Source organism: Plectropomus leopardus, chromosome 1, assembly GCF_026936395.1.
Source record: "Plectropomus leopardus strain MGB_pleo_1.0 chromosome 1, ASM2693639v1, whole genome shotgun sequence".
Classification (NCBI taxonomy): Eukaryota; Metazoa; Chordata; class Actinopteri; order Perciformes; family Serranidae; genus Plectropomus; species Plectropomus leopardus.
The window spans coordinates 15,739,435-15,752,413 of record NC_142176.1 but is presented as its reverse complement, the minus strand read 5'-3'; the positions used below and the strand labels follow the sequence as shown (position 1 = coordinate 15,752,413).

Sequence of the window (12,979 nt, the reverse complement as noted above, 5' to 3'; positions counted from 1 at the left end):
GATTGCATTCTAGACAATACTGAGTGGATTGGCGGGGGATAATCTTCAACACTTCATTTCAAAATTCAGTAAAATTAATGTCACAAGTTGTGTGTGTTTTAATGTCTCAACATCACATCAAGACAAGGGCTAGGTATTGGTACTTGATTCTCTGAAGGTACATTATTAGAAGAAAAAAAGTACCAAATAGTATTAAAACTTTTCCATCTGAATGCTACCTGCATTTGATCCATTTTGATTTCTATTTGTCTACTAAAATACTATTTTTATGATTTTGCTTAAAGAAAATGAAATTAATCAATTGAATTTTCAATGTAATTTATAAAACCTAATACCACTCTACAACATACAACATCCCTCTGTCCTTGACCCTCACAGTGGCAAATGAAAAAAAACTGTCCCCCCCCCCCAAAAACCTTTAATGGGGGAAAAAAATGGTAGAAGTATTTTTCAATCTAGCGTGATGTGTGACTGGCCCACTACTGCAGCAGCTTCGACAGTACAGCCTGTGGTGTGGTGAAATCAAGCGTGGTGTATTTGATGGAGTTGTTTATACAGTTATCTAATAAATATTTTATTTAAATTTCAATTCAATTGAATTCAATTTTATTTATAAAGCCCATTATCACAACACACAGTTTGCCTCAGAGGGCTCTACAGCATACGAGATCCCTCTGCCCTTAGACCCTCACATCGTCTAAGGTAAACTCACCCAAAAAAACCTTGTACTGGGTATTTATTCAAACACTTTCAAAATGTTTTTGTGTAAAAATCATTTGGATGTGGAGGAGTGGTAGTGGCATTTCACTAAATGGTGTGTTTCCATTCACAATATGTATAAATGAAGTAGAAAAAAAGGTATCAACCGAAGTACTCTATTGATATCAGTATAATTTTAAGGATACTGGTACTGGCATTTTACATTTTTGAATGATACCTTGCCGTACTTACGGCCCTTTGAGAACAGAGAGCCTTAGCTTTTTAACTTCTCTGCTAATTTTCTACTCAGTTTTCAACGTCTTCCATGAAGACACAGTCTTCATGCCGCACACAGAGCTAAAAAACTAAAACAAACAAAAGCCAGCAATACTTTGCTCTACCAAGATGCAATAGATCAAGATGTAGGCTCTCCTCCCACTGGTGGAGTCTTTAATGCTCGAGTCAGTAGGTTATCGCTGAGGGACCTGCACCTTGCTCTAAGTGCCAGCTTTATCAAGCACAACCAATTCTCCCTCTGATGTGGCTGTGGGTGCAGGGGATGAGCCCTAATGGCAACACTTCATCAACCTCAGAGAAGATGTAGAGAGAAACTGCAACCTCTGACGTCAGATAAAGATGTTGATACTGTTTTGGTTACTGGACCACCAAGAATAATTTGGTTAAATCTTGGAGTGGAGTGCATCATAGCTGTAGTAAGAGCTTGCAACTGTCAGCTGACTTTCTTAGAGACTGATTCAACAAAGGTGAGCCTGTCTGACACACACACATACAAGATTTACTGTATGAGCTGAGTGTGCTCCTGTAATTCACACTGTCCTAGATGATGTATTCAACAGCAGTGTTATAGAGGAGGCAAGTAAATGATCCAGGTTTGGTGTGTGATGTGGGGACATCCTGGTACTGCTGTGCGACCACCAGGGGACAGCCAGGCTGACCATGAGTGAATGAACGAGGAGTTTTAGTTAGAAACTGACTGAGCCCCATTTCACAAAAGCAGTCAATTATCTCACACCAACACAGGGCCACTTACAAGGGTGGTAAAAGGGGGTACTTTTCTGGGAACAAGCTGCTAAGGAGAGGGGTGGGGGTGGGGGTGGGGCAGTGTAAGCCAGCAATTATCATTTTCATCATAATGTAAGCAACAATAATCATATTATAATTCAAACCCAATTTTTCACTGTTGTTTATTAAAGATGGTATTTATTGTTGCCTATATCCTAATGAAAAGCCCATCTCCTGAAAATGGTCTTTTTTGGGGTGTATACAACCATTGCAGAAAAATACTGCAGGTCACATGACCAGAGAAATTAATTGATCTAAGTTAGGAGAAAGGGAGACCATGGGCATGTGTTGATGTGAGTAAAGCAGATTTGGGGAAGGCCCATTCAGTCAACCTTCTCTGGGGCCAAGCCACTTCTGTGGTCGGACCTGCACCAACAGTCAATCAATTTCTAACAACACACATAAGGAGGAACCAAAAGGCAACCTCCAAGGCTGAAAAATGACAAAAAAACAAAACTGCAGTTCTTTGAATGGCCACTTAAGGTCAGCCTCACAGGTGAGATAATCCGTATAGACCCCAATGTGAAAATGCCGAACTTAAGAGCAGAAAAAAAACATGCTTACAGCCTACAGCAAATAGTGAATTTTGTTACTATAGCTAATTTTAACATTCATGACAACTGTACGGGGGTTAATTTTTATATAACTCACTCATTTACATTTTATTAAGGCCAAAAGTTATGCATATTTACGAGTGTGACAGGCTGTCTGCTTGGTGTCGCTACAGTCTGTGAGTTATATCCTAATAAGTGATGGTAGCTGCGTCCAATATGGGAGGAACACCTGCCTGTTCTGGTACTTTTCATATTTTTTCACATTTTGGAAAATAAGCAAAGTTGAAACCTAGTCTAAACACTGAATCAACAATTTTTGCAGTGCTTACATTCATAAGAGGATCCAAAACAATGGACTGAAAAACTTATTGTCAACTCTGGAATATAATGAGCATGCATCTGCATCAATGAGCACCAAGGGCAAAGACAATACACCATCCTACCCTGCCAAATGCCTCTGTTCCTCTAAAGGAGACCACATATGACCATCTTTACATCTGGACGCCAAGCACTGTACCGGGGCCTGTCTATGACCGTGATTACCCACTTGACATCTTTATAGCTCCATGGCAGACATCCTCTTCGAGAGGAATGGAGAATGCCAAAGTGGCCCCCCAGTACTGGTGTGGGACATCAGAGTTTTGTGTTGAAATAATTAGCCTGTTTAGCTGCCATCTGGGCTCTGGTTGCTGGCGTGTGGCATGAGCCAGGTGCTTCATGGGTAATACCACAGAGAGACATACAGCAGATGCTCATGGGTAGAGCTGCCCACCTTGGCACAGATCTGGAATCAGCTAACCCCTACACAAATCTGAAGTAAAACCACAAGAGGGACAACAGACAGGGCTGGTTTGAGGACAGTTTCTTGAAGCATGTCCATTTAAAGCGTATTAAGCAATTACAATAATTAGTCAAGACCAGTGCAGCAAAGTCTGCATAAAGCAGAAGTAAAGTTTATGATTGTGTTAAGAATAACTCAGCAACTTCACAGTTTAACCCAGAAAAAAAATCTATCAAATTGCACTCTGCTCAGAGTTAAATCTGCGATAACCTCACTCCACACCCAACATAAAACACAAGCCAAACAAACGAAATAATCAACACTTATCTTTGAAAAGCAGGTGCCTTTTAATTACTGCCCTGTCCCTACACTGCTCAAAATCTGAGGAGGTTTAAACATTTTTTTGAGCAGTTCAGTAGGCCAGTAACTTGATAAGGCCCCTGGATTTACTCGATGAGGTAGAAAGTTCCTGAGCAAGCAGCAGGCATGTGGTTGTTGTTCCCAGAGGGCTGGGAAACCGTATCTGCCCTGGAGGAGCATCCTCTTTGGTAAGCACTTCTTATCCAGGCCATCACTGCAGGGCCGATAGCGGCAGGGTAATATCCAGTAACTGCAGCTTTATGTGCGATCCAATACTTGGATCAATCCCTAGGACAGGAGGATTGCCATTAACCCCTGAGATCTCTTTCTCTCTTGTTTTTTCGTCTTCTAGTGAATCTTCCCTCTTTTCATACTGCAGCAGAAATCATGAAATCACTGTCAAGTGGGGGAAAAAAATGCTGCTCTGTGGCAGGAGTGCGAGTACAACACCGCTTTGAATTTCACACAAAACTGACATTTTCAAAAATGTTAAAACCTAAGTTGTATTTAATTTTTTAAAATAATTTAAATGTTAACTTCAGAGTTATATATATAACATGAAACTTGGTGAAGTGAAAAAAATGTACATGTTAGTGTGAATACACAGCATGTGGATGTGCAGGTGTGTGTACGTTCTGTTTGTTTTGGGAGGTGAAACAATGCATAGGTTTGTATTTCTGTATCTACAGTATGATTAAGCATGTGTGTGTGCATGCAGGCTCGTGTTTGAGTGTGTACGTGTAGAGAAAGCTAGAAAGACAGCGATAAAGAGAGATGGTGGGAATAGGAGGGAGACAGTAGGTTTGAGACTTTGTTTGAAACTCCCAATACTTTGGGGAGTATTGCCCCATATATTGTCCCATGTGACTGAGCAGAAGAAAGATAGACTGAAGCAAAGATATGTAGCTCTTGCAGAGCATTTCCCTCGCTCTCACTGAATATAAATGGATAAACAGTCACTGAAATTAGCTTAACGTGCACTGCTGCTCTCATATAAAAATGACGTTACATGCTACTAAATGGGCGTCATACAGATTGTTCAGAGGTGACACTTCAAGCAGAGAAACAAAATCACAAACATCTTAAGAGATCTGGATCACTGCAGATGCATAGATTTTTTAAAATGTATTTAAAAGGTATACATTATTTAAATACTATTACTATTTACTATTTAAATTTTTGGATATCATTTTTTGCTCTCAGCTTAACACAAAATTATTCAGAGTTATCCACAAGAAGCGTGATACTATTGATCCACTCAAAATCATAAATAATCAAACAATCAGTTCAGGAATGATTTGACTAGATAATCAATTTGTCATCACAAGTGGGAAATCAAAATTTTAAAAAATCTAGTAATGAAACAGTTTGTCACATTGATATTAATACAACCTAAACTAATTAGTATTTTTTCGAATTAATTCAAATTTTAAAACTAGTTGACTCTGTGACTAAAATATTATTTATAGGAAGTAAATTAAAAGTGAAGATGATTTTTTTTAAGGTAACAGAGGGAAAAAACATCCAAATTTTCCAAAACAATTTGCAACTGACAAATATTTCACAGACATGCAGATTAAGTCTAATTAGAAGTCTGAGAAGTTTCACTTACCTCGTTCTTTTTTTTAAGAGGGTCAAGACCTCAGAGCTTGAATGCAGGTGTAGAACAGGAAAGCACATCCTCTCTTTTCCACGCAAACGTCACAGGCCACGAGGCAGCTAGCAGTGCTTGGCTACACCACGGTAACAAGCATGGGTTGCGAGGGAGCCGTCCGGGCGGGCGGGCTGGCTGGCAGCCGGTCTGTCGGAGGGGTTGGTCAATCAGCCCGGCAGCAGAGACAAGGGGACAGGCACACAGGGAGAAGGGCTGAGCCGGAGTGGGCTCTGCTTGAAGGCTTTTTCGCTTCTCCTTCCCTGAATGAAAGCAATCCCTAAGAGTGAATGGGTAATGAGAGACCGGCTCCTGAGATTTTAGCTTTCTTAATCATGTTCATAATTAATTCAAGAACATTGATAATTTCATTACATTCTTTTTGTCTTATCAATAAATGATGTGCCTGCACTTTTGGTCTTGTGTATACGGGAGAGAGGGAGGAAGAGAGGGAGAGAGAGGGACAAGAGAAGTAATACTGCACTAAAAGCACAGGAGATGGAAAATGATACAAACAGGGAAGTGGTAATTATAATCTTTGACCAAGCCACTGGCAGCACAATATGAAGTCAAGTGGCTACAAATAATTAATAAGGCCTCCTGGTGTGTGTGTATGTGTGTGTGTGTGTGTGTGTGTGTGTGTGTGTGTGTGTGTGTGTGTGTGTGTGTATGTGTGTGTGTGTGTGTGTGTGTGTGTGTGTGTGTGTGTGTGTGGTAAGGGTGAGGAGTTGGGGGAGGAGGGCTGACAAATGTCTTTGTTGAACATTATTTCACCAGACCTCCTTTAGCAGTTGTTTTTACAACAAAAAAAAAGACACCACAACTATTAAACATCATTGTGTTTTCACTGACATAATGTTATACACACTGCTGCTGTAATACACTCACCTTTAATCCTCACCTTTGAACAGAGGGTGTGGAGGATGCCTGTCTCATAATGCCCTTCAGATCCAATAAGGGTTCAGGTTTCAGGGACATTAGTGCAGCGAAGCAGTTTTTAAAAGACCACTCTCCTCCCTCTCCTTCTCTCCTCTCCACGTGCCCTCTGTCAGGTCAAGAAAAGAAAAAGACGAGAGCCATTTTCTGTCTTGTGGCGTATATAGTTTCCAGTTATTTGGCAGCAGGAATAATGAGATAATATGCATTTTTAATAGTTCATCTTCAGAATATTCAATAACCCTTCACCTCTGTGCATGCTTGTTATAGATTCTGCGCTTTATCAATCGAACTTTCTGTTCAAAACTGAGCTGAAAATAGAAAGAGAAGGAGGGCATGGAGAGGGGAAAAAAAGGATGTAATGGATATCTCTGTTTCCTAAAAATACTGTGAGGATGATGGAGGCTCTGAATCACAGCCTTCCTCTTTTGCCCCAAAACAAGACAAGTAGATGGACGACTTTGAGCAGCCTAATCCGACAGTGAGTGATTGACCGTCCTCTCAAACCCCTAATCTGCTACCAGAATAGCGGAGTAGGGCTGTTTATTCTGATCAGACTTTCTTGATATATAATCATTAATCTACTGCAAAACAGGTGTTCAAAGCAGCATTGAGACATGTGTTGTGGGAGTTTCTCGCTGAGCATTACCGCTCTTTCTCAATTACCATAAAGACGTCGTAGATATATCTCCCGGATTTCATTTGTGTCTACAAATAATTGGTTGGGGAGTTTTTGCATGAAATCAGGGTAATTTGACCATAAGAGCAGTGTAGTTGCACCATTGCAAGGCTATTTGATTTTGGTCACTTTGTAATGGATTTCCAGCTCATGTCACACTATAATATAGATTGGTAAAGCTATATGAGGCATTAGAGATTCAAGTACTTTATGTCCTATTTATTCCTTATGTGCCACAGGCCCCCTTTCTTGAGATATGACCAGCTCAACACAAGAAACCTTTAATAAAATAAAAAAGTAAAGAGGGGAAAATAGAGATTTACAGCCAGCCATTTTGACAGTAGACTTGATATAAGGTGTTCATAACAAGTTTTGCATTTTATTCCTGGTCCCCTCACACACATTTTAATCATATTTTATGTGATCTATGTATGCAGCACTCATCCTCTCTCTGTCACCCAACCTCTCCAATGTGTCCCTCTTAAACAGATTGCTACAATACTTGTAATGATGGTCCTTCCCAGCTGTGCTGGAGGAGAGGGGAAGGGAGCAGCAGGCTATAGTATTACCATAATACCCGCTCCCTCCCTCCGCTGTCCCATGGGCCCATGTGGGGCTGCATGGGGATGTGGGGTAACTCTGCTGTGGAGGGAACTCAACTGGCTGCCGGTCCTGCAGGCTGTGTGTGTGAGAGTGTGTGTGTGTTTGTGTGTGTGTGTGTGTGTGTGACTGTGACAGGGCTGAACCTGCCTGTGGGCGATGTAATAAAAGCGCCACACACTGCTGGTAGTGATGGTGGCACTGCTGCTGCTGGAGCTGCAGAGGAGGGGATAAATATAAACCAGGCCCGCATCAAGGAGACGGCCCTCCAGTCACAGCCTGACTTACATCCTAATAATTAGGCCCCTTTCCAATAAAACAAGGATTTGTAGCCATGCATCTATTTTACTTGTGTTTGCTACTGCAGTGGGAGGGATGCATGATCTGCTGCAGTCCCTGGATGAAGCTGAGGCTTTGAGAGGATTTAATTTCAGCACTGCTGGAAAGTGATCAGAAACATTTGCCCAAATTACTTCTTGACATCCAAACTTCAGAGGATTTATTTTTTTCTTATCAGCATCTTATGGAATTTACATTTATATATTTAATGATCTCTTTTCATATATTACATAATTTCTCCATGATAAAATTCTAATTACTTAAGGGTACTTTCCAGTTCAAGCACTCGTTTGAAGCCTATACACTCTGCCATTCTCTTGAATTTGCACACGCATGCACGCACACGCACGCACGCACACACACACACACACACACACACGCACACACACATACACACACACAACTGTCTCTGATAGTGGCTAATCGATAGATGAGGCCTGCAGGTTGCCGTTGCATGTTATCTTAAACCTCTTAATGTGCACTGGCTAATCTTTTTACTCTTATACACTCTCCCCAACATTACCTCTCATCCTCTGTGTTTTGCTCTCTTTTGCTACATTTCAAATATCTATCCATTATCATGTTGAATCTCATTGGATTTTACGAGTTGTGGTTTAATCTTCAGAGTTTATGATTTTAAGCACTTCATTTTTGTTTTAAACTGTTTTTAAATGTCCTTTATGCTGATTGCATTGCTGGCCTGTTTTATGTAGCACTCTGTGTTTATAAGGCCCTAATTGTGCACTTTGTGCTGCATGTCTTTGTATGAAAAGTAGGAATGCATGATAATATTTGCATGTCATCATTATCGGCAGATATTAGCTTTAAAATAAAATTCTGGAATCAGCAACCAGTATAACAAATTGATATTTTCTTAAATTGACGAAGAAAACAAGAAAATGTGTAAAACATGAACCATAAGTTGACATATTTCTCTTATTTTGCACAATAAATGAATATAACATATACTGAAAAGCATTGTTTTTTATGTCTCCATCAGCTGGTGGGCCATCATGATTCCACTACAGAAGACAATTGATGATCAGTAAAATTAGGTGGAACAAAAGAGTGGATATATTAATATCGGTAGATGTTATCGGCCAGATGAATAGCGGCAGACTGGATATCTATAAAAAATCCAATATCGTGCATCCCTACTTGTTAGGTATGATTCTAAAAAGTGATGTTACATTTTCTTCTTTCATAATTTGAATGCTGTATTCATTTTATCAATCCCTTAAAAGCGACAGAAATTTCTCACTTTCTGTCCCACCTCTGGCTACCCGACAGTCATTTCACTCCTATCTAAATCAAACTGATGTGTGTTTGATAATTTCCAAAAAGCATGCAGGGGATGACAGAGAAAAGTAGAGATAAAGATGGAGAGAGAGAGGCAGAGAGAGGGAGAAAAAGAGAGAGGAGGTGGGTGGGGTGGCGGTCTAGGCAGGGGGTATCAGGCTAATTAAAGCAAGCATTTGTCAGAGATTAAGCCTTAAACAGAAAAGGTCATCTGAGCACCAGAGCGCACAGTTTCGCTGCTGTGCTCTTAGGGCAGTCTAAACCTTTCCAAGCTAAATGGTAAAGATGCTATTTGCCAAAGGTGGGGGAGGGGGATCCAGATCCCGACCTGTGGTAAGACTGACACATGGGTCATTGGTTCTTCACTGTCCATTACACATGCTGGTCAAATCTGGCAATCGGTGTCATTTAGGGATGAAAAATAAGTGCTCGGACAAGATCAATAGATGCAGCCGTCTGTACCAGCTGTGATTAATTGACTGTCACCAATTAATGACTGGCCTGTTGCAAAGCAATGCAATCTTTGAGGGACAATGGGACGTGCCGAAAATGGGTTTTTCCTCCCATTTCAGTCTGTTATTGGTTATTCTAGAGCGAGTTTCCCCATTACAGATTCATGAACCACTTCAGATACAATTTGCATGTTTACTATGGCAAACTAGAAAGTGCATCTTGCATGTCAGGTACTGTTTGAAGTCATTTGTGAAATCGAAACGAATATGGGCTTGAACGAGTGCTAGAGCTGCAAACACATTCACGCAGTTTTTTTTAGCTCAATCAGAAATGGTTACTAAAAATATTGGAATACTACCTTGTTTCAATAGACCTGCTGTTTCAAAGGCCTGTATAATGAATTCTCATTAAATTCAGTTCATTCGGTGATAATAAAAAGTTGCATCCAATTATGTCATGCAAATTGATGCCACATTTTCTTATTGTTTAACTTAATCATTTTATTTGTGCATACTTACTCCAAACATTCTCATAAAACCAATACAGTGCTATGAGTGAGAACAAGTGGTGGCCTGTGATCCATTTAATATTCCATCGAAAACAACCAAACAAGTACCGCTGATGCTTTTAAACTGGGATCAGTGTACAAGCTTTTTTCGCAGTCAGTCAATTCTAATCATATTAGATCCTGAGAAGATGTCCTGGTTTGAGATACAATGAAGCGCAGGACATGTTGGTTTAGATATGAGTAATGGCTCTGGTGGGCTTAACTGTGGTGGAGATGCAATTTGAAATATTTGTAGTGGAAATTATGCTAATATTAGATCACTCTGTATCATTATTTATAAATTAGATCGTTTACCTGAGATGAAGGCTTGCTAAATATTACATTGCAATCTTCATTATGGGCTTTAAATGAATGAATGTGCTGCTGGTGGCATCTAAGTTAAGCAGCAATTATACTGTGATGTAGACCTTTTCTATTTACCATTGTAATGTGGTCCTCAGGTTTTGCTGTGATATATCACTTTAAAAAAGCAACAAATATGAGAAACCAAAGTGAAAATACTGCTTTGTTAGTTTTTGGGAGGACATTGACCTATAGCAACATAGTTTTCTAAGTGACACCTACTCAGTGAGCCCCTGTCTGCTTTAAGTTTTGCCAGAACTTCTTTGTGTGAATACAGAGAAGTTTACTCGAAGAAGAGTTATATTTGCACAGGCTAATTTTACCCCTGATAGAAAGCTGTTATATATCTGCAAGTATAATATTTATTTATTTATACCACATTAGACCTCTGAAAACTCTTAGGATTCTCAGTTTCATTTTTAACCTTTATTTTCCAGTATAGTCTGTGTCATGCAAATCACATCCAAATTTCAGCATCCCTCAGATGGCAGCATTATAGACTTTCATGGAAAATGCAGCTGTCTTGCCCATCAAACCCATGAGTTGATTTTTGCACTGATTGCATATAAGATGTACAACTTTCAGTTCCCACTTTTAATATACACTCACATCAAATTTGTGAAATGTAGATTAAACTTGTGCATCTTTGATGTGCTTATAGGGTTAGTGGAGGTTACATCAAGTGGCCACACGTCAGTCTGCAGTAAACTGTTGTTGATATTGACGTGTTGGAACATTAAAATTAAACATAAGTTTAAGAAGGTTTATATAAACTTCAAACTTCTAGGTTGTTGCTCAACACTGAAAATATAGAAAATAAAACTTATCTGAGGTATATTTAGATGACAGATACATTTTTCACCAAAGACCTGTGGATATTATTTATTCTTTATTTTATTTGTCACTAAATGGATTTGTCAGGCTGATTACATACCACAGGTCTAAGCTATTATTATGGGAAAAAAAGCTAACTAATTTTAGACTGTTTTTTTAAAACCCACAAAATGACCATTATTTTATTCAGTTCGAATTTTATGTTGTTTTTCTTACATGCCACCATGGAAAACTGCAAACATATCGATTTAATGATATAATATTAATAAGGACCACATTTAAGGATATTAAAACTGTATCAAAACAGCCATTTAAAACTCTCACACAGCTTGCCAAATACAATCAAAGTAGCTTATCATTTATCCAGTCACATGCTCTGAGCCTCCCAAACACGTATTTTCACTATAAAAAAGCTACAGCATTGGCATATGGCCTTTCACTTTGAGTTTACTTTAAATAGTGGGGTTTTATTAAAAATGTATGTACTTGAAAAGTACCAAGCCAACCACTAGATAAATGAAACTTGGATTATATTGCTCGAGTTGTGTGAGTTAGTAAACGGATGTTTTGATATAGTTTTGCTGTTGTTAAATGTGGTCCCCAATCAATCAATTACAAAAACAGTTTTCTTCAGGAATTCAAGGTGACACGGCATGACTAATTGATACACAAATGGTCATTTTGTGTGAGCGACGTAATCCTTTAAATTTTATGTAGCCTGCTATCATATTAATCATAAACATTCATTGAGTTTAGAAATTATTTTATCAATAGGGTAGTTTTGTTATTTCTTCTTGGACCAAACACTATTGCACAATAAATTAATCGTTAGCCAAATGATTTCTCTCCATATTTGAAGCTTCACTTACCAATATTTTTATATCAACATGGTTCAGCATAAACTGCTCTCATCAAGACAGCAGCAGCAGGCCCAGTGTGCAAGATCTAGGACGATAAACAGACAGAAATTGAATACTATATTCAAACTGTGTTATACATTAGTGTTTAAACAAGATCTGGCGTTTTTTGTTACCTTACAAGCCTAGTGAATTGGTCCTCTTCCATGGGGTCTGCCATTTGTTTTCTACAGTTGTTCAGAAGAAACAATTCAAACACTGGATCTAGATAGGGTCATTTGCTGTTTTGCATTGGCCACAATTATTCTCCTGCAGGCTTGGCACACTAGAATTTTCACTATGAAATGCCCCTAAATCCTACACAATAAACCTTTAACATACATAACTGTGCTAATCAACACTAAACAGCAAACACATTTACCAACTAACATAAGCATGATGTAGAATGAACATTTTGCTTTATTAAAGCCCTGCTGAAAAAAACCCAGCTTATGCTAATAGCTGGTTTTAGTTGGTTTTAGCTGGTTGAAGATAGTCTTAGAGGGTCCTGACCCAGTTTTTTTTAGCAGGGAAGAGAGGCACCCTTTTTTCTGAGTTGGTGGAAGTCTAAAAAAAAGAGTGAAAATTGGACTTACATTAATGAAACTGGTGGCCACTGGTGTCTCCAAATGAATGCTAATGTTGCTCCTTGTCAATGACATTAGCCATAGCAACTCCACAATATAATAGTGTCTGATAGTATTTCTTTCTATTTCTTAAAACCTCATAAAAGAGCGTCCGTACAATATGCTTACTCGACCTTTTTTAACTATAAGTGTTTAAAATGGCAAACAAGAGTGTGTCTACGCAATTAATCATGATATTTATGTAAGTTAAGCTGATCGTTAGCAACGGTTTTAACCGTTTGCGTATGCGCGGCCTTTTAGGTCTATTTGGCTTTCCGT

General features: G+C 39.1%; 1 long non-coding RNA gene across 1 annotated transcript in view; it reads right to left on the bottom strand.

Annotated features, from left to right (window-relative positions):
• Positions 1–12,971, bottom strand: part of LOC148190385 (uncharacterized) — a 54,081-nt gene extending 41,110 nt beyond the window's left edge. The window contains exons 1-5 of the long non-coding RNA XR_015776349.1: positions 12,671–12,971; positions 12,212–12,262; positions 12,048–12,123; positions 6,017–6,173; positions 5,090–5,408 (exon numbers count right to left, since the gene is read on the bottom strand). This is a non-coding gene — a long non-coding RNA (uncharacterized LOC148190385). The remainder of the gene's footprint in view (positions 1–5,089; positions 5,409–6,016; positions 6,174–12,047; positions 12,124–12,211; positions 12,263–12,670) is intronic.
• Positions 12,972–12,979: the final 8 nt, after the last annotated feature.